Source organism: Adiantum capillus-veneris, chromosome 27 (genome assembly GCF_014529385.1).
Source record: "Adiantum capillus-veneris isolate H3 chromosome 27, ASM1452938v2, whole genome shotgun sequence".
Classification (NCBI taxonomy): domain Eukaryota; kingdom Viridiplantae; phylum Streptophyta; class Polypodiopsida; order Polypodiales; family Pteridaceae; genus Adiantum; species Adiantum capillus-veneris.
Window position 1 is genome coordinate 128,677,184 of NC_140957.1, and position 22,693 is coordinate 128,699,876.

Genomic DNA, 22,693 nt, shown 5'->3' on the forward strand with positions numbered 1-22,693 from the left:
TCTCTTCTTTTCGGGCAATTTTCACATCAGGAGTAGGCATTCACCATGGCTGACAACAACACAGATGTGCTCAAGATGTTTGTTGTTGATGGATGAGGACAATTACCCAATGTGGGTTTATATAATGCAACATGTTCTTGTGTCAAAGGGAGTTTGATATATTGTGCAGGGCTTTAACGTACGTCCTTGTTCTGTGGATATAGGCGAAGTTGAGCACTACAAGAGGCGTTGAAGGCTTGTGACGGCCTTAGCGTGACAAAAATTTATTGGGACATTTTTATCCCCGATGTTGCTAAAAACATCGATATAAGCGTAAAAAACAAACTATCGTTATAAGCATTGCTATACCTGTCGCTATGTAGAAACACACATAACAAGATTGCATGCCCAAATAGCAACGGTGATAACGACCTTGCAGACCCCTAAATAGCGACTCCAGAGCATAATTTTTTTTGGTGGCAGGGCAAACAATGCCCTAGTACCAATTAACCATATATATTGAGCATAATACAAAAGCATAGAATTAACAAAAGCAATGGGAATTGATAAAAACAAAGAATTGACAACAACACTATATAACCAAATTACATTACATTGTTGTTCACAGCCTACAAAAAAGTAATGTAGAACCAATTTACATTGTTGTTCACAATTTACAAAAATTGTAGAACCAAAAGCCATTATGAAAAACTGTAGAACCAATTTACATTGTTGTTCACAATCTACAAATTTGATGTATACACGTCATCTCCTGCTATATAGAAGTAAGACTAGCTAGTCCTAGCTAGGGCTAGTCTGATGTTGGCTAATCTGACGTCTCTTTGCGACCCAACGACATATCTATCGGATTCTGCAAAAGAAACAATAAATTTTTTGTAAGTTTAAACATACAAATATAAAACAATCTAACAACTTATTATTAAAATACAATAAATTTTAGAGCTTAAAATTAAGTAAATTACCAAGCCAAGTCGAGAGCTTATAATTTCCATTGGAAAATTCAAGCACTTTTTGCCCGCAAACTTGCACGTGTATGAGGTGGGATCACGTCCAGTCATCAACCACTGTTCAAGACATACAAAGAAACGTTATGTCAAAATTAAAGATTACAAATATCCAAAACTACTAAACCTAGAGAGCAATGCAACAACACTTACAAAGTTGGCTTCACATGACGCCCATCCACGGCTTCCCAGTTGGTGCGAGCTCCTTGCCTCTACTCGCACTCTAGACGCCTTCTTTTGTTACTTCCACTTATTGGGATTCTCGCACGCTTTTCGCTTTGTAATTTTTCAATCTTCTTTATTTAGACAAGTTGGTTTGCTCCACCCATGCTTTATTGCTTTCTTCACATGGGAGCACTTGCAGTAGGCGCGCATCCGCACCCTCATTAAGTCTTCATTGAAGCGCTCACCCCGATTTTCCACAGGAAACTCATCATGCAACATGGTGACGACTTTTTATTTCAAATCATTGGGCACTTTTGACCATTTATTTAATCATTGGGCACTTTTGACCATTGGGCACTTTTGACCATTGTTGCTCCCTTCTTGGTGGACACATTGATTATTTTGTGGAGTACAATTATCCCTAAGGCTTTCTTGGATAGCCTTGGTGAGAACAGCCAAAGTCCTCTCAAATATCTTTGGATCTTTACGATTGGCTTCAGGATCACTGACTCATGCCCAATTGCTTGCGAGCTGGTAGCTTTTGACTCAAAGACACACTTTCTCCTTCAATCATTGTATTGTCTTCCAATTGGATTGCATTGGTGGTGACTAGATTGCTTCCCAAGTAGTGATACCTCTAATGACTAGGCCAAGCCATTATAGATATCCTCACATCACAGTTCCCTAATGAATCAATCAAGCAATTGGTTATTGTTGAAATGATCATTTGGATTACAACGAGAATTCAAGCGACTAATAAAGTCTCTCACTTACTCACCTTCCTCCTATTGGGCTTTCTAGAGCTAAGATGCTATGCCCCAAAGCACTCCCTCTCATATGACCCTCATATATACACTTTCAAGAACAATCTCCTAAGTGTATGATAGTGCATGCACTCTTCATTCCTTAGCGTTCTATACCAATCTCCTAAGTGTATGATAGTGCATGCACTCTTCATTCGTTAGCGTTCTATACCAATCCCTCGCTTTCCCACTTAGAGTCAAGCTTAAAGCCTTGTAGTTATGAAGTTCATTGTGCTCTTCCAGGGACTCACATACGTGTTCAAATAATTCAATATGCTTTCGAATTCTCCATCTCCATTTAATTTTTGTGTGAGCTTGGCCAATTGTACTACCTTACTTCTATGCTCTCTATCAGGCATGCTACACATATTTTCAACAATAAATCGACCGATAGCTTGAGAAAATGTTGACAAGTCACCCAAGTGAGCAGGTATAGTGGGTAGAGGCGCTCCCGAGACTGCATGTGGAATGGGGGTTGGCATTGAGTTTGGCATATGGGCAATCCTTGGATTCCAAGCTTTGTAGGACGTTGCGCCATGTGGTGGCCCAAAGTTCATATTTGTGGCCCTAGGCATAGCAGACGTAGGATGTGACATGTTAATGCTAGCTGGTATGGCCCCATTAGAATAATGGCTTGGATAGGGTGATCATGGAGCGTAAGCTATCAAAACAATTGGCAGTGTAGGAGCTACATGGGCATGAGGGCCAACAAGTACTTATGATTGATATACACTTGTAGGTATTGTTGTAGGCATTGTGCTACTAGGTAGCAGTGCTTTACTAACTAATGAGGTCCAGGGTTTACTTTTTATAACCAACCCACATGGTATGTGTAGCCCATGTACATGTTGGTCCAAGTCTTGGTTTGCAGGCCATACTCCCAATTTTCATTGAGGATTATCCCCTCTAAGCTTGGCATGTTGGAGGTTCCCCTTGAAGTGGAGGTATTATGGCTCCCTATGGTTTGACCCTCAATGACTGTTAATTTAGGAGCACTTGGTTGCTCGACTGACATGATTGTTGTCATAGGGGCCTTTGCTTTCATGGCTCGACATTGTTCCATTAAACGTAGTCTCTTAATTTCCCTCTCCCTAGTTGCTTGCATATATCGTTCGACCTCTTGTACTTCAACAAGACTCCTTCCATCGGGTAGTAGAAATTCAAAGGGTGATGGCTTGGTAGGGTCTCTAGTGAATGGAGGGGGTAGGATATCAACATGGATAGTCTTGGGGAGTATAGGGTCTACATGAGAAGTGAACGGTGAATATACCTCCTCGTCGCCTTTGTTTATTTCACTAGTTGTAGGCTCTCAACGAGTGGCTCGACTAATGGTTTCCATTAGGAGACTAAACACACTAGCACTTGGTTGTGGGGCCAAGAGAGGTACATTTTGGTTTGTATTTTTTGGGTATGGGGTAATGTGTCCCTCCATCATGTCACAATCAGAGGAAGAGTCACTAGCCACCGCGATGTGTGGGTCTTGGGTTGCACTACATTGGGTCCCAGTTGAAGTCCCAAAACCTAACATGGGTGGATAATGGGTTCTTGTGTAATTTGAGGCACTCTCTAATTTCTCAAACTCTAGCACTCATATAGAGTGTAAATATATGTGATGCACATACCCTAAAAGTGTTGACAAGTACCCTAAGAGGCCTCGCCACCACTAGCTATTTCTATCATTTTTACTTGAATTTTCTTGATTTTCTAACCCTTTTTCATGTGTGTGATGTGGAATAGGTCATGTGATAGCTCAAAATGAGTGTATCATTTAGAGGAATGGGGCGAAACTCTCATAACCCCCAAAATAGTCGATTTCTACTTGGGCGTGTAGGCACAAGAGGGAAAGTCTAAAGGAAGCTAGTGGAGGGAAAAGGTGAAGCCTATATCCCACATGCTTCCTTTTGCCCTTGAGAAGTGGGGTATATATATAACATGATACACACTATTCACTTGGTTTGAATGCGGCAAAGTGGCCCGTCGGCGCTCGTAGATGTACTTTGTCACCTCGCACGAGAGTTGTGCGATTTGCCAAAACAAAAAACATGAGGCACACTATTCCTTCACTTGAAAGGAAGCTATGGAGGACCCTGCTTCCTAAATATATAAATCAAGATTGAGGTTGTAGCTGGGGCAAAAGGGGCTCTTTCTTTTTCTCGCCTGCACGAAGGGCTAGATGGAGTCATTTTTTTTTGGTCGATTCAAAAATCACAACCACTTACAGGGTGCAATTGTTTTCTATTTTTGTTATTTGTTTTTTTTCTTTTTCTACTTTGACCTCAACAAAACTTACATTTACATCAAAACTGAAATTACCATGCCTTAACACTACTGTTAAAAAACTAACAGAATACCTGACATCTCCGCATCCAAATTTGCATACACATACATCACACACACACACACACACACACACACACACACACACACACACTTACACTTTTTGACCTTTCTAACATGCAAAAAAACCCTCAACATAGAATGCAAGCTGCGGTGGGAGTTCGGTGCAGAGTGGTTCCCCGGCTACAACGCCAAAAGTGAACTATAGGGAACTAGCTCAACAACATGTGTGAGCCACAAGGCTACAAACACACAGATAACCTCTACAACTACAGATTGGCATGTCACTCACCTCCTACGCTTTTGTCACTGAGGAAATCCTTCTGTGCGCTGAGAGGAAAGAAGCCACCGTTGTTGATCATCCTCCTCATTGCCGCCGTACTTGCCACTACTCGATTGCCTATTCCATCTCTCTCTCTTTCTCTCTCTCTCTCTCTCTCTCTCACACACACACACACACACACACACACACACACACACACACACACACATAGACAGAAAACCAAGAGGATAAGGCAAGAGCAAGCTTTGTGCCTTCAGAATAAGCAAAAGACTAGCTTTACAATCCTTATCTATGGGTCTGTCTCTTTCACATACGGATGCCCACATTCGACCAATTAGCACTAAACAAGTTTGGTGCATAGTCTAGTGTGCCTCTTATCGGCAATTACCATCCCTGAGCATAAGCCTATGGGACCGACAAGCTCAGCCCATAACCCAAAACAAGTAATAATAAGGATGACGCTCAAAGTTAACAACATACTTGACTTGTCATTGTACTTGTCTATTGATTTGAATATACAATTCTAGTTTTAGTTCCCACTTCTGGTATTCATTGTCATTTGAGTTCCAGTATTGTGTTTCGTTTTCACCGTCATTTGATCTAAAGTCTCATAATGATTTGAAGTTTGAATTAACTCCAACTACCGATGTGGAATAGCAGTCTGAAAGTGTTCAACTCATTGCATTTTGGCGATCAAGGTGGATTGAGCTAAGTTGCTCTTGACAGACAAACTACCTCCTAGTTGGTGTTAGAGTCATCAGACATCAGTCATGATGCCCAAAAGAGTTGCAAGGTACAAGACCAACTACCAGATTCATGGATAATCTGGACGATGCCAATCCAATCCATGAATAATTGGAGGCTCTAAGATTGAGAGGGAACTTGGAAATGAGATGGATGTTCCTCCAGGGACAAGAACAACTGATAAATCAGAGGATTCTCAACACTCAACTCATTCTAGGCATAGACAAGCAGATCGAGCAAAATGAAAGAACATGCCTCATGGATCTCAGCATAGCCAGAAACATACTGACAAAAGCAAGGGCAGCAAGAGGAGTCATAGATCACAACACAAACTAGTGAAGAAGAGGACAGAGGACATAATGATTGAGACTAAAAAAGATAATGACAGGGAAGCTAACACAGATGATTACAGTAAAAGGAGATCCAAAGACAAGACACCATTTCACAAAACCAAAAGCAGTCACAGTAAGTATTCCACTAATCTAAAAATTTCCTTTCTAGTTTTCAAAGGACGCAAGAAGGATGAGCTTGATATCCATATTCAAGCATTTGAGCAATACGCAAAACTCAAAGATATCGACAAAGATGAATGAGGGAAATATTGGTAGTACCGTTACCCAGCCGGACAGTTCAGGTCATGCAACAATCTCATTAAGTCTTTTTGATTAATATATTCACACAACATGGGAGATGAGGACATTCTATGTGAGCTAGACAAAATCAAACAAGGCAAGTTGTTAGTAAGGAGCTGTGTGAAAAAGATAAGAGTTAACCAGACATCTGTAAGAACCTCCATCAGAGAAACAAATGAGAGCCTGGTTTTTGAATGGTTTAAGAAATAAAAAATTATGGGAAGAACAAGAAGTACTAGCACCTATCAAGAAGTTCAATGATATGGTGCAAAGAGCACTGAAACTAGAGCAACAAGTGAAGAAAGAGAAAGGTCACAAGAAGAGACAATCCAATGATAGTGAGTCAACGACTGAAGAGTCAAAATCCAGTACCAGTTCCAGTTCATCTAAAAGTGAGGCAAACGACAAAGGCAAAGGGAAGAAAAAGGGATAACAGACCAGGAAACTGGAGGAAATGTCAAAATAGATTGTTGAAATAGCCAAGATAAGACCTTCAATTAAGAAGATGGAGATTTGATGCTCAAAGTGTGCTACCATATATATGTGGTAGTGATGTGTGCGGACACACTTAGGACCGATGGGGCATTTTTTCCCTCACTATAGGAGGTTTTTTCCCTCGTGCATTATAAATACGCCCATCATTCTAGGGCTATCAATCTTTCCATTACACACTAAGTAATATACTCTCTGTTGTGTGCCTTGAGCTTCCTTCAACTTCGCCAAGATGTGTGTGTTTTCTTGCAACCCTAATTCCAACAATTGGTATCAGAGTAGGTTGCGTCCTCCCAGGCTTAGTCGCCAACAGCTCCAACATTGGCCTGCTCACTTTCTACAATTTTTGTGAGCTTTGGCGAGGGTTTGCAGGTCGACCAAAATTTCAGGGAATCTCAAAGAGCTCGGTTTGCTTAGAATTTGAATTTGGGCTCATTTCGGCCTCCGTTTTCACTACAGGCATTAGTGCATAGGCTATTTTGTCATTTTGTGCACAAATTTTGTTAGTGTCTTTTTTGCATAACAGGTCCCTTACCGTCTTCTACGGTTTGTGTTATATAACACGTGTTGTTCCCGCTTTCCTTCTCGTCTTTTTGAGTAGTTTTCACATCATGTGCAACATTTACCATGGCTGACAACAACACACACGTGTTTAAGATGTTTCCTATTGAGGACAGATTAGATGCAGACAATTACCCTATGTGGGCTTATATGATGCAACATGTTCTTGTGTTGAAGGGCGTTTGGAACATTGTGCAGCGCATTGATGGGCATCCTAGTTCTAAGGATAGAGGTGATGTTGAGGATGTTGTAGGTCTTGCTGCAAGGATTGCTGTGTTAGAGTTGTTTTGCCTATGGCTGAGCAAGCTCGTTGGGATGTAAAGGATACACATGCTCATGCATTGATTGTGTTGTCTCTGAAGCGCACCATTACTGCTCACATTTGTTCAACAAAATCTGCAAAAGGCTTGGGATATTCTGGGTGGTCTTTATGCAAGTCGTAATGAGGTAGAAACTGCATTGCTGCGTAAAGAGCTTGAGTCAAATATTGTGCATGAGGAAGATGACATGGACAGCTAGTGTCAAATATATCAATGAGCAACTTATTTCTATAGAAATGTCATTTTAGACAGTTCCCTTATGCAGACAGTCTTGATGCCTTGCCAGATTCTTACGAGACTTTTGCTAGTACTTGGGGACTTATGACCCAAGGAAATCCTGAAGTTGTCAAGTTTGATAAATAATGCACATCGTTCTTGCAAGAGTTTCTTTCCAAAAAAAAAAGGGACTAGACAGCGTGCAGTTGAACATGCCTTTATTGCTGCTCAAAGAAAAGGTGGTAACAGTATTGCAACCACTTCTTATGGTTCTTTTGTGAGTGGAAAATCACATGTTCCTAATGCTTCTACCGGAAGCAATTCGTCTTGGAATTCTGGTGATAAGGGCAAAAAGAAGATGCATTGACATTATTGTAAAGCTAATGTTCACTTGATCAAGCAGTGTCCTAAGTTGAAGGCCAAAGAGGTTGGTTCCACTACTAATACTAGTTCCACTACAAATGCAACTATTGTTGCGTTTTCTGCGAAAGGAGACTGTAATGTTGATGTTGATGCAGAATGGGCTTTTAGTGCAGAGTGTACCTATAAGCATGATGTCCATGATGCATGCATGTCAGTTGCTGCTGATTCACATGTGTGGTATTTTGATAGTGGTGCTACAAAGAACATTACCTCAAATCATGATTTGTTCAGCTCTCTTGAGTCTGTCCCTCATGGGAATTCAGTTACTTGTGCCAACAATGCATCTTATCTAGTTCAGGGTGTTGGAAAGATTGTGCTTACTGTTGCAAATGGCAGTTCTTTTACACTTGTTGATGCACTTTATGTACCTAGGATTAAGAAGAATCTTTTGTCTGTATCTGCACTTGGACTTGTAGTCAAATTTGTGGATGGTAGATGTACCATGCATGATCTTAGTTTTGGTAATGCCGTGGGCTGAATAAGCTCACTTTATATGACAAGTGTGGTCAAAATTTTGCAAATGCAATTGTGGCTTCTAAAAAAATTCACATGCAAAATTTTGGCATGCACATTTTGGACATCTGAATTTTGCCAGTTCACTACGTTTGCAAAAATCTGATATGGTTGCTTCCTTGCCGCCTCTTGAAGCACTTGTCAAACATGTTTGTGAAGGCTGTATTTTGGGTAAGTAGCAGCATTCAAAGTTTCCAAAGGATGGTTTAGTTAGGGCCACATGTAGGTTGCAGCTTGTGCATCGTGATGTTTGTGGGCCCATGCAAACTCCGTCCTTGGGAAATTACCTTTACTTTGTGACTTTCATTGATGATTACTCTAAGCATGCAGGGGTATATCTACTATATATTAAGGAGACTGGTTTTCCAGTGCCACGTGTCAAAGTTTGCTGCATCCGGTGAGTTTCGGTTTATATGAGTGAGGGGGAGAGGGGGAGAGAGAGAGGCTGCCGAAGGCGGCTGGCCGTACTAGTCCTCTTAAAGCAAAGTCCAAAGTATTTATGTGCTTCAAACAATTTTTGGCTATGGCTGAAAATGTCTCAAAATGTACTAAGGGCACCCTTCGTTCCGATCGAGGGGGGAGCATATGTCTCATGAATTTAATGCATTTTTGGCTAGTCATGGAATAAAACCCCAATGTATAGTGCCTTATACACCTCAGCAAAATGGTGTTGTTTTGATAGGAAAAATAGGTTACTTACGAAAATGGCACGATGTATGGTCAAAAGTCAAGCTTTGCGGCATTCGTTTTGGCTTGAGGCGATCATGTGTGCCACTTATGTACTTAACATGTGTCCTATGAAAGCTTTGTATTCTATTACTCCATATGCAACATGGCATGATAGAAAGCCTTTTATTGAGCACATGCATGTTTTTGGCTATTTGGCATATGCTTTGGTGCCACAAACACAATAGAGAAAATTGGATGATAAGGCTCTCAAATGTATTTTTGTCGGTTATAGTGATGAAAGCAAAGGTTACAGGTTGTATCATTCACAAACAAAGCATATCTTGGTCTCATGGGATGTTGCTTTTGTGAGAGATTCTGTTCAGCCCTTGTTGTCATGTAATAGAGACAATAATGTCAGCTCATAGGACAATTATGAAACTTTGTTGCCTCTTTTCAGTGGTGGAGGTTCAAATGTAAATTCCAATGAGGCAAATATACAGCCTATAGGGGTTGCTAAAAATGTTACAAATCAGCCTATTACTGATGCAGATGTACATGATGTACTTGATGAGGAAAGGGCTGAGAATGAGTAGGCTAGAGGTATGCCTAAATGGCTAGTACATACTTTGTGTGATAGTAAATTGGATGCACCTTTGTCTAGTCGTACTCATTCAGGTTCTTGCCATGCATCTTATGCGTCAGATTGTTATGCTTTGGCTATGTCTAGCTTACATGATGTTAAGGAACCTCTATCTTTTGATGAAGCACAGAATTCAAAAAATCGGATGGCTCCCATGCAATCTGATTATGATGCACTTATAGAAAATGACACATGGACTTTATGTGATTTGCCTCCTGGCAAAAAGTCCATTGTTATGAAGTGGGTTTACAAGTTGAAACGTAATCCATGTGGTGAGATTGATCGCTATAGGGCTCGACTTGTTGCAAAGGTTTATGCACAACAAAAAGGCATAGATTATGAAGAGACTTTTGCTCCCACTTGTCGTATAGTTACTTTACATTTTCTATGTGCATTGGCATCTCATTTTGGTCGGGATGTACATGAAGCTGACATTGTTGTTGTTTTCTTGAATGTTGACATATTTGAGGAAGTTTATGTAACGTGGAGCCTCACGATTTTGTCAAGAAAGGACAAGAGGATAAAGTGTGCATATGTAAGAAAGCTTTGTATGGGTTAAAGCAATCTCCTCGTGCTTGGGATGAGAAGGTTTACACTCATTTGGTCAAACAAGGCTTTTGTTACAGAACAACAAAAAGCACATTGTATGTAAAGCGTGAGGGTGATGTACTTCTCATTGTGTTTCTTTATGTGGATGATTTGCTGATCATTGAACCAAATGAGAGACATATTTTTGAATCTAAGGCTGATTTGAATGCTACTTTCAAGATGAAATATTTGGGGCTATTGCATCATTAGTTGGGCATACAATTTAAGCAGTGTGATGGTGGTACTTCCTTGTGTCAAAAGAGTTACATAGAGACATTGCTATGTAAGTTTGGACTTGAGGATTGCAAACCTATTGCCACTCCCATGGAAATAGGTTTGAAATTGAGTCTTCATGATGCTGGTGATCCTGCAGATGTCACTCTTTACCAAATTGCTAATAGATGCCTCATTTATGTATGCAACATGAGGCCGGATATTCAGGTTGCAGCCTCACAGGTCCGTAGAGTTATGCATAGCCCAGGGTCTAAGCATTGGCTGTTGCATCATTACTTGGGTATACACTTTAAGCAATGTGATGGTCGTATTTCCTTGTGTTAGAAAAGTTGCATAGAGACATTGCTATGTAAGTTTGGACTTGAAGATTGCAAACCTATTGCCACTCTCATGGATATAGGTTTGAAATTGAGTCTTCATGATGCTGGTGATCCTACATATGTCACTCTTTACCAAACTACTGTTGAATGCCTCATTTATGTATGCAACACTAGGCCGGATATTCAGGTTACAACCTCAGAGGTCCGCAGATTTATGCATAGCCCAGGGTCTAAGCATTGAAAGGCTATCAAGAGTATTTTTTTCTACTTGAGTGGCACTTTACATCTTGGCTTGTTTTATCCCAATGGGGGATCATTGCTGCCAGACTTATATGTTTTTTTTGGACACAGATTGGGCTAGTTGTTCTGACACGTGAGTGTCCACTTCCAGTTGTGAGACTGAGTACAGGACAGTCTTCACAGCTACGATTTAGTGTGTATGGCTCAAACGCCTTATGGCTGATTTGGGTGTTGGACAGGACACTGCCAACACTATCTACACTGACAATCAGAGCGTATTGACAGTTGCAAGGAACCCAGTTTTTCATGCTCCCACAAAGCACATTGACGTGCATTACCACTATGTCAAGAAGAGGTTCTCAGCAAGAGAGATCAACTTGGCTTATGTGCCAACACAGGACAACCTTGTAGATCTTTTCACAAAAGCATTATCTCATGATAAGTTTGAAGCTTTGCACAAAGCTTTGGGCGCACTCCCCTTTGTGGAATGATCATGTCTCAGGGCATGGCACTTCCCTTTACTCTATGTGCCAACTCTCATTCATTGCATCACTCCAAGGGGGATTTGTTACCATATACATATGGTAGTGATGTGTGTAAACACACTTTAGGACCTCCGAGGCATTTTTTCCCTCTCTAGGAGGTTTTTTCCCTCGTGCATTGTATATACGCGTATCATTCTAGGGCTATCTATCTTTCCATTGCACACTAAGTAGAAGACTCTTTGTCGTGTGCCTTAAGCTTCCTTCATTATCCCCAAGCTGTGTCTATTTTCTTGCAACCCTAATTCCAACATTGGCAAGAAGCCAAATTATGATAGATTATGTGTGTTTGGCTACGAAGCATTCTCACACATCTCCAAATAACGTTGCAAGAAGCTAGATCCCAAGTTGCACAACTGTATCTTCATTGATTATGGTGCCAATGGGGTGCAAAACCACTATGTCAAGGAGAGGCTCTCAACAAGAGAGATCAACTTGGCTTATGTGCCCACATAGGACAACCCTGCAGATCTTTTCAGGAAGGCATTGTCTTGTGAGAAGTTCGAAGCTTTCCGCAAAGATTTGGGCTTACTCCCCTTCGTGGACTGAGCATGTCCTCAAAGGCCATGGCACTTCCCTCTACCCTAGGTGCTAGTTCTCGTTCACTGCATCACTCCCAGGGGGGACTTGTTACCATATACATGTGGTAGTGATGTATTTTTTCCCTCACTAGGAGGTTTGTCCCCCCGTCCATTGTATATACGCCCATCATTCTAGGGCTATCAATCTCTATTGTGTGCCTTGAGCTTCCCCAAGCTGCGTATTTTTTCCTGCAAACCTAATTCCAACAAAGTGCAGGTCAAGAGATCATAGGTCTAATGAGTGTTCATAGTGTACCTACTATAAAGCTTATGGTCATGTCTGGAACAGTTGCGGCATCAAAATTCATCACTTTAAGAAGGGAAAGGACATGTCAGTGATTGTGCTAACTAACCCCGAGGCAACAAAATCATATGGGGCCAAAGGGCCCAAGGCAAATGAGACTAGCATATGTACTGGTATTGGCATAGGGGTAGGTACCAAGGAGGTATTGGCAAGGGGAGGGGTAGAGGAGATTTTACAAAACGAAGCTTGAACAACTACACATGCAAAAGGTATGGTCACTTTGCATCCCAGTTTTTAGACATTCTAAAACCAAAAGTACCTGACCAAAAGCCACCGGAACCAGTTCCAGTCAGGCTTGTGACAAGAGGCAAGGGTGCTATCATTGAAGAGATTCCAGATGAAAAAAAGAAAACTGATGAAACCAAGAAGTGGGAGTAGGAGAGAGCAGGATGGAATGCAAAGGGCAAGGAGAAGGTAGCGGATGAATGGTAGGAACAACATGAGCTTGCAGCTAAGATCACTGAAAATCTGGCCAAGAAACTACCAAAACAGCTATAATGTTCTCAAGCTCGTAATTTTCAAAAAATACGGCCCTAGTCTTTACAGATTTAGGAGCACCATAGAGAGAAGGCAACATCATCTAGACCAAATGAGTCCATGATCACTACAGAATAGAGTCTAAAAAATGAAGTACAACAAGTCAGATCAAACTTGGCTGAGGCTAGAGCCACTGAATTGATGAAGGACAAATTAAAGGATCCATCTTAGGTTCAGCCAGCAAACAAACAAGGGAAGATACTTGAATGGAACTGTGAAGATAGCCAATAAGAGAAATCTTTCAGCTCAGACTACAATTGTGGGAATGAACAAGATAAAATTTATGTGAAGGTCTATGAACGCATCTAGAAGTTGACAGTGAAGCTAGATAACATCAGATGCACATTACCAGAGGCTACAAAGTTTATCAGATAGTAGAAGAGAAAAGTAGATGTTGAAGCAAGAGCAGTAGACCTGGCGGCCATTAGAGATGATGAGGTTTCAATAATTCAGGTTGACTAAGTTGAGGAAGCAGTGGGAACCACTATCACGTGTGATATTGGATGGGGGAGTTGGTGTCAATATACTTGGAGGACATTTAAGACAAGAATTGGAAATTAATGACTTAAAACTAGCACCATTCAAGGTCAGAATGGTTGACCATAGAGTGGTTCAAGCTTCTAGCTTAATAAAAAATATGCAGATAAGAGTGGGCAAAAAAAATTCAAAACCAACTTCTTAGTCTTAGATGTACAGGGCGCATATGGAATGCTTTTGGGTAGACCATGGCTCATAAGTGTTGGAGCCATACATGACTATGCGAACCAGACATTGACAATTTTGGGGACTAGTAGGACAATTTAGATCAAGACTAATAACACAAGAAGTAGGAAGAAAGCCTTCAGACCAAAAGAGCTGTGCAAGAAATATGGAACAAAAAGGATAGAAAGAATGCTTGCTTCAATGAACATCTTTCCATTAACATGATCCGAGTGCTGTGCCGATGGACAAGGAGTAGGCTAAGGATAAAGGAAATAGTACCTAGACCAATTTAATTATCTGAACTCTGGGGAAAGATCAGTCCACTTAGATGGTCGACCACCACAAAAACCAGCACCAAACAAATTTGACTTCAGACCAGAAGGGGAGACCATTCGAGCGAATTCTATTGAAGGGAACCTAGCAATTGAGGAAACAGAGATTCAAAATGGACTACTAGAGTTTGACAATCCCTTCAAAAATTACGCTAATGGTATTAGAACTGATAAAGAAGGTAAGTCATTGGCTCAACAAAAGGGAGGAGGCCCAAACTGGTTGCTCCTAGACCATGAAGAAGTCAAAGAGTGGAATCTTGGCTCAAAAGAAAACCCACAAATGATTAAAATCAATAACACATGAAGCCAGAGATCAAGGAGAAAGCAAAGGTACTATTCCAAAAATACAAGGATGTATTTTCATGGAAACATACTGATTTAAAAGGAGTAGATCCAGAAGTGTGCTAGCATAGGATGCCACTGAAGCATGATGCCAGACCAGTCTTACAAAGGTATAGGATGAACCCAAATCATGCCAAGAGAGTCAAGGAGGAGATATAAAATCTTCTCACGGTAGGGTTCATAACAGAGGTAGCAACCAATGACTGGTTGTTTCCAATAGTGGTAGTCCCTAAAAAGAATGGAAAACTGAGGGTATGTGTGGACTACAGGAAGTTAAACACTCAAACCATCAAGGACCCTTTCCCACTACCTTTCATAGACATGTTATTGGACAAGATTGTAGGCCACAAAATGCACTATTTTATGGATAGATAAAATGGCTACAATCAACTCAAGATAGCACCTAAAGAGCAGACCATGTGGATGACAACAAGCATAAGAAAATTTAGTTATTTAAGTTTATAATTTTTTCATTTTGATGCATGATATTTCTGACACATAATGTTAACCATTATTTTTGAATAAGAGAGAAAAGGATATGCTTGAATCCTTTCAAGTAAATATTCATGGTCTAGAAAGGATCTTTCAGGACATATTGTTTCCAAAAATGGTATTGAAATGGCAAGTGACTAGGTTATTTGTGTTCAACAAGCCCGAGTGCCAACCACAATGTCTGAATTAAGCTCTTTTCTAGGACACATCAACTTTTATAGACGGTTTATTCATATGTTTGCAGCCAAATCACTTACTTTATATGAATAAACCAAGAAAGGCAATAAGTTCATTTGGATCGAGGAATGTGATCAAAGTTTCCAGTGTTTAAGGGATGTGATCAGCATGAAGCCAATTTTTTGTCAGCCAGATTGGGATGTGATCTTTCATGTGCATGTTGATGCATCTGGAATGGTGATGGGAGCTATACTGGCCCAGCCTGATGGGAAGATAGACTACCTAGTTTACTTTTTCATTCGTAGGTTTAGCATAGTTGAACAAGGATACTCTACCACTAAAAGAGAAGCATTGGGAATGGTGTTCAATGCTACCAAGTTCAGACATTATTTACTGGGAAAGTCTTTTCACTTTTACGTAGATCATCAAGCTTTGCTTTCCCTAATCAACAAGGTCATTATTCAGGGAAGATTGATCAGATGGATGATGTTTTCAATGGAATTTGAATTCAAAATCTTCCATAAACCAAGAAATACCCATTGTGGTGCTGATTTTCTTTTGAGAAGCATACAAGGTTGTTCAGAAATATCATTAAGAGACAAAAAAATTGTTCCAGAGCACAGTTGAAGATGGACCAGATTCAAAACGACAAGAAGTATATGATTTCCTTTAGAAGGGAGGATTTCCAGAGGACTGGTATCAAGCAAAGAAAAAGGTGCTAATTATAAAGAGTCTGAATTTTGCTATCATTGGAGGAGGCCTTTATAGATAAGGTATTGATGGTGTGCTTCACAGGTGTGTGCTAATGCAAGGAAGGATGCAAGTCATCCACTAAGGCTCATAGTGGAGATGCAAGTGGAAATTTTTCCATTGACATCACTTATAAGAAAAGTTTACAAGCATGTGTTTAGGGGAAAACTATGGTGGAAGATGTCAGGGCATTTTGCAAGACTTGTGACATTTTTTAGAGGATGGGAAGGCCAACAATAGCAGTTGACATGACACCTCTCACTCCAATTCAGCCACTTGGTGTATATTGGGATTTTACTTTATGAGGCCATTCAAGAAGATCACTCCTAGAAAGAACATGTACATCATTATGGCCACATGTTATGTCAGCAAGTGGGTGGAAGCTAAAGCCTTACCATATAACATTGCAAGATTACCATTTGTTTTCTTGTATGAGAATATCATTTGTAGATATGGATGTCCTTTTGAGATTGTCCTAGATCAGGGAACCCATTTCATAAATGAAACTATTCAGATACTGATTGAGATCTTCTTAGTGAAGCACGGGAAATCAATGCCATATTATCCAAGGTGTAATGGCCAAGCAAAAAGTGAAGCGCAAGAAATCAATGCCATATTATCCAAGGTGTAATGGCCAGGCAAAAAGTGAAGCGCAAGAAATCAATGCCATATTATCCAAGGTGTAATGGCCAGACAAAAAGTAGCAACAAGACCATTAAGACAATTCTCATGAAGATTGTTTAGAAAGAACCACGGCAATGGGCTGCCAAACTCCAGACATCATTATGGACCTATTGGACTACCTACAAGGTTACCACTGGTATGACACCCTTCAGGATGGTGTATGGAATGGAGGCAGTAGTTCCAATAAAGTTTGCAATTTCCAGTCTCAGATTGGTAGTAGAACACGGCATGGATTGCAATTAGAATCTAAAACAAAGGTTGGATGATTTGCTACAGCTTGATGAACTCAAATAATGAGCCATGCTAGAATGGAAAGTTGTCTAGAAAAGAAGGAAATACTGGCATGATAGCAAAATCAAGGTCAGAGAGTTCAAGTAGGGTGATCTGGTACTACTCTATCAGCCAAAGCTGGGACCGAAGAAATCAAACTTGAAGATAGCATGGTCCGGACCCTATGAGGTTGACTGAGTGTTCTTCAATGGCACAATGAGACTAAGAGACTTATCAGGATTATTGTTGCCTAGGGTATACAATGGGACCAAGATCAAATTATACTATGCTAGGTTAGATGAGCTCCAATCGACACCAATACCACATACATCTAGAATCAAAAGATGAACCTCTTGACTTATTTCATATCAATCTAGTAGAGACATAGCAAATGTTAGAACCAATAGATTGTATGAAATCAATTTCGGTTTAGACTCAACAACAAGAAAAGACAATACAATTTAACCCTTTCAACGGTCATAGACAAAACACAACTTAGAATCAGATGCACGACGAACCAGCCGGGAAGTTTTAGATCCAAAGAAGGGAAAAGACATTAAGTCGAGTACCATATAACAGTCACCCAATGGAAATAAATGCAACAATCAGTAAGCAAATCTCGTGAGTAAGAATGACCAAGCCCGCCCAATGCATGAATGACACATCACAAATGATGCACACAAAGTGGAGCATTCATGGTGCGTGTGCATATAACAATGAGATCGGTGCGCATTTCCTCACTTTACCCACAAAAACCTGTGCAACTCATGCCGTACTTTGTAGAGCTTCCTCCTTCCCCTTCGATGACTTCACAATTGCAGCAACAAACTTTCTAACCACTCACACCTATTCCTTCAACATTAGGTGTTGCTCTGCCCGATACTCCTCATGTGTTTCTTCTTTGACTCTCCTACATCTACACATGAGTACTCTCTTTCCACATAGGACTGCTCACCTCACTTTTGTATGGGCAAGAAGAAAACATATTATCAAATGAAGGACACCATATATAGTAAATGACTGAATTGAATGAGGCTCTCTTGGCATCTATTGCTGAAGAAATGTGTTTTATTGCACATAAAAAAATTGGGAAGTATGTCTTCAAAGAAAAAGAACAACAAGTGCTCAAGTTATGGAGTTAGGAGGTTGTAGTCAAGGCTACACAAATCCCTTGTGAACCAAACATTATCCACAAGTCCTCAACACCTTCAACCTGGATAAGGGCATGGCACAAGTCAATGGAATCTCATTGGAAATTACCACATGGGAGTTGGCTGATCAGGTCAGTCAACATATGAAAGAGGATGAGCAGATGAGGAAAAAGAGGAAGTCAGGGGGATAGGGTATTCTAGTAGCAACATTGGAATGCACACCTATGTATAGGTTCATGGTTGCTAAAGGCATCAACTTGAAGAATAATCTAGTCTACATTTTGAAAAGTTGTTCACCTTACTTTTGGCTAAAATTCTCAACCTTAAAGCCAATATCAACTTCAACCAATTTTTGTACACAAGTGTCATGCAACAGACAGCTAAGGTTCAGTCTCAAAACCTATTCAAGGCCTGGTACGTATGGCAATTTCTCTACTGGGCACACTGCTGTTCACCACACTCCAATGTTCAGACGACTTGGGCAAAAGCAGCTGGTGAGAGTATCAACAAACACAAAATTAGTCTAACATCAATTTCAAAAGACATAAAAGTAGAGCAAACAGTTGAAGGCAAAGGAAAGGGAATAGAAACAGTCGGTTCCAAAAAATCATCTTCCCAAATGGACGCAAGCCTATCTAGTAAGAGCCAAAGACCACAGCCTTGTTGGAGAGATTTTAGGTACGAGTACAGAAATTAGCTAGTATGAGTCAATCTACCCCTCCGACAGCAACAACCCATGAGAGAACCAGTACGCTTGCGGATCCCAAGGATGCAACTGATTTGGGAAACCATCAGTCAGCTAGTACCATTCCAACCTAGATCAGTACCCAGCAGTATGAAGGGAAAAATCAAGCATTGGGTAGCAGTACAGAATGGACCCAGGATGCAAACCAAACACAACTTCCATTGGTCAAATTGGATAGGTTACAATGCTTACAAAGACAGTCGTTGAAGGGGCGATTAGTTATGAAAAGGCCAGATAGAGCTCTACTTTCCTATTCATTTCCAAGGATAGTATGTGAAACTGATCAAATGGCTCCAGATACCATTACACAAGGGTCCACCATCCAGTCCGGGTGGAATACAATAGATAATTCTATAGGGAAAACGATGGAGGCCCAAGCACCAATTTTTAGCACATAACTAGCCGCTCTAGAAAAGGAACTCTAGCAGACTAAGGCAGAGGTAGAGACACTGAAAAAGGAAAAAGTTGAATGAGTATAAGAGATTTTGCATTACCAGATCAAGCAAAATCAAAGTATTCGACAAATTCAACTCTTGAGAGGAAGATAGACAGTTTAATTGCTGAAAATTTTGTGATGGAAGAAGAGAAGAACATTTCCCAGAAATTAGCAAAGCGCTTCAGGGCTATCTTGAATGGCAAAAGACTGGCTACAAAAATATGCACAACACCGATAATTTAATGAAAAAGGCTATTTTGGAGAGATATATTTATCAATCCTTGATCAAGATTGTGGATGCAGATGGGAACCTAACTCTCAATTTGAAGGACCTATAGATGGTCATAGAGTCTATTGAATTGGATCTACAACATAAGACAAAGGAGTGAAATATTGCAATGGTAAACGAGGCCATCACTGAGTTCCTCAATAATCAAAAGAACCAAGATGAGGACTACGACAAGGATGAGCACGAGCCTGAGGAGGAAGGGATGGGACATAACCACCAGGAGGGTAAACATGATGATGATGATACCCCACCATCTACTTGCCCCACAACAGCAACATGCCGCTCCTGTCAACCACTTCATCATGAAACTCCTGTATGCCTCCTTTCTCATCGACTCCAAGTCCTCTGCGTACTGCAGCGATACCTACGGCACAAGGTTTTCACAATCCCCCCATTATCTCCAAACTGGCCAAACCCTCAACCTCCACTGCCCCTCTCTCCGGCCCCACATCCGCCATGCTCATATGCCCTTGCAAATGGATCCTTTACCTGTACTGCAGTAAATAAAAACCCATGCCCAATTTATGTCTTCTTGTTATGCTCCCCTTAATACGAATCTGCTTCGCTTTCCTCAAATTTCCCTTCTAGGTCTCACGGCAGACTTGGCTTGGATATCTTCTAGCTTTTCTTGACTGCTCTAAATACTCCTTGTGAATGCAAGTTCCCACTCAACCATACCTGAAGAACCCCATCCACCTCCTCCATTGAGGCTCAAGAATATCAAACCAGGGTAGCCAATTGACTAAGCTAGTGACTTCCATGTCGCAGACTTCATCAACATTTGGAACTTGCACTTGTTAAAGCATTCATAACCGCCAAGAAAATGTAGCTTCCATGGCTAGCTTGTCCCGGCAACGGAACCAAAATGAACACGACTCTCACCCATGCTTTCAATGCACCCAAAACCCGGGTTACAAGCAGCAAAATGTATGTGTGAGGCTTGGCCTCTCACCATGAAAACTGCAAGAAAAGACTCCCATAACCAAGAAAATCCCCACACACACTCAAGAGATCAAGCTTTGGCTATGGCACACAGAAAATCATCATCCCCATCATCCTCACTCTCTCCCTCACCTTCCATGGATATGGCAAGAAAGCACGCAGAGAAGAGAGAAGCAAGAGTTGTGCCAATTCAAGAGAGTTTGAAAGATCCGTGAGAGAGGTTGATAAAGGAAGAGGGAGGTTCCAACTTCCTCAACCACCCTTCACACGGCTCCTCTCCTTTCCCTTTTCTTTCTTGATATTCAAATTTTGAAATGAGTACAATATTGGCTAAGGTCTTTGACCTTTCATGTTGCACCTAAAAAAGAACTCCTAGAACCCTTCAATTTTTGAGATACACCTTACATATTGGACATGGAATTTTACACTTTGCGGACCCGCTAAATATGCCAAGCCAATTTACATCACATTTTATGAATGGTTGTAGCCAAAATGCTAATGGTTTGCCGATGTAGTTTATAAAATTGTGCCAAAGTGCACAAAATACTGGGCGTCATCATTTCTCCCACACTTGAATGCGAAGTGTCCTCACGAGCAAGCTTGATGAAGAATCCACTGTTTAGCTTCACTTTGTTGAACATCACTCAAACCCAAACTCACAAATCACTCATCTCCCACACTTAACTCAAAGACACATCTCTTACTCACACTCTCACACAATAACTCACACTTCTTCTCTCACACCGTCTCTCACACTCACTTAAACTAACGCCCACAAAATGATAGGGTTCCCTCACCAACCCAACACACAAAAACACACCACTCCCAAATGAGAAACGAATGAAACAACCCACATTGAAGCCCAAAAATTCCCAAAATAAAGATATTATAGTAAAGCTCACCCTCATAAATGATATTACTTAGAAGCACTCCACCCGAATATTTATAGTATATGTATCTCTCAAATAAAAAAGATTATTATTGATTAAAGTGAAAATAAAACAAAAAGAACTTGGATTTTATTTAATTTTTTTACGTTTTCTGAAGGCAAAGTTTGACCTTGATTTTGTGTGTGGTAAGATACCTCAGCCATGGAAAATCTCGCTGTTGAAAATTTTGTCCTTGCTGTGGAAAAATATTAGGGCGTAAGGATTTGAAGCATCATCAAAACGCCAATGGGTGTGTGTAGTTGCTTCTGGTGGGAACAGCCAGCTGTGGGCCACTTATGAATTGTATAATTCGATAGAAAAAACTGAACCTTTCTGAAAAAGGGCTTCCAGTGCAGAGCCGATTTCTCTCTCTCTCATCTCTTTGTTTCGCACAGGTCTTCACGATCTCCGTGTAAGACTCCCTCAGTGCTATGCATCTATGCAGAAAACGGCCGCCTTAGTAAATCTTCAGCCTCCCTGCTTCACCCACCGCTCTACGACGTTGGGCTCATGAAACCCTTCTTCTTCTTCTTCTTCTTCTTCTTGCTCTTTCCCACTGTCTGCCCATCAAACCCTGCAGCGCTCGCGGCTCCAGCAGTCCTCGTTCACCATCTACTTGCCCCACAACAGCAACATGCCGCTCCTGTCAACCACTTCATCATGAAACTCCTGTATGCCTCCTTTCTCATCGACTCCAAGTCCTCTGCGTACTGCAGCGATACCTACGGCACAAGGCTTTCACAATCCCCCCATTATTGCCAAACTGGCCAAACCCTCAACCTGCACTGCCCCTCTCTCCGGCCCCACATCCGCCATGCTCATATGCCCTTGCAAATGGATCCTTTACCTGTACTGCAGTAAATAAAAACCCATGCCCAATTTATGTCTTCTTGTTATGCTCCCCTTAATACGAATCTGCTTCGCTTTCCTCAAATTTCCCTTCTAGGTCTCACAGCAGACTTGGCTTGGATATCTTCTAGCTTTTCTTGACTGCTCCAAATACTCCTTGTGAATGCAAGTTCCCACTCAACCATACCTGAAGAACCCCATCCACCTCCTCCATTGAGGCTCAAGAATATCAAACCAGGGTAGCCAATTGACTAAGCTGGTGACTTCCATGTCGCAGACTTCATCAACATTTGGAACTTGCACTTGTTAAAGCATTCATAACCGCCAAGAAAATGTAGCTTCCATGGCTAGCTTGTCCCGGCAACGGAACCAAAATGAACACGACTCTCACCCATGCTCTCAATGCACCCAAAACCCGGGTTACAAGCAGCAAAATGTATGTGTGAGGCTTGGCC

At 41.0% G+C, this 22,693-nt stretch overlaps 1 long non-coding RNA gene across 1 annotated transcript; it reads right to left on the reverse strand.

The window, feature by feature from the left end:
- Nucleotides 1–563: 563 nt before the first annotated feature.
- On the reverse strand, nt 564–21,904 carry LOC147422747 (uncharacterized). Its single transcript, XR_015186750.1, has 3 exons — nt 21,545–21,904; nt 963–1,064; nt 564–850 (listed from the first exon to the last, which is right to left on the reverse strand). It is a non-coding gene; the product is annotated as an uncharacterized LOC147422747 (long non-coding RNA).
- Nucleotides 21,905–22,693: the final 789 nt, after the last annotated feature.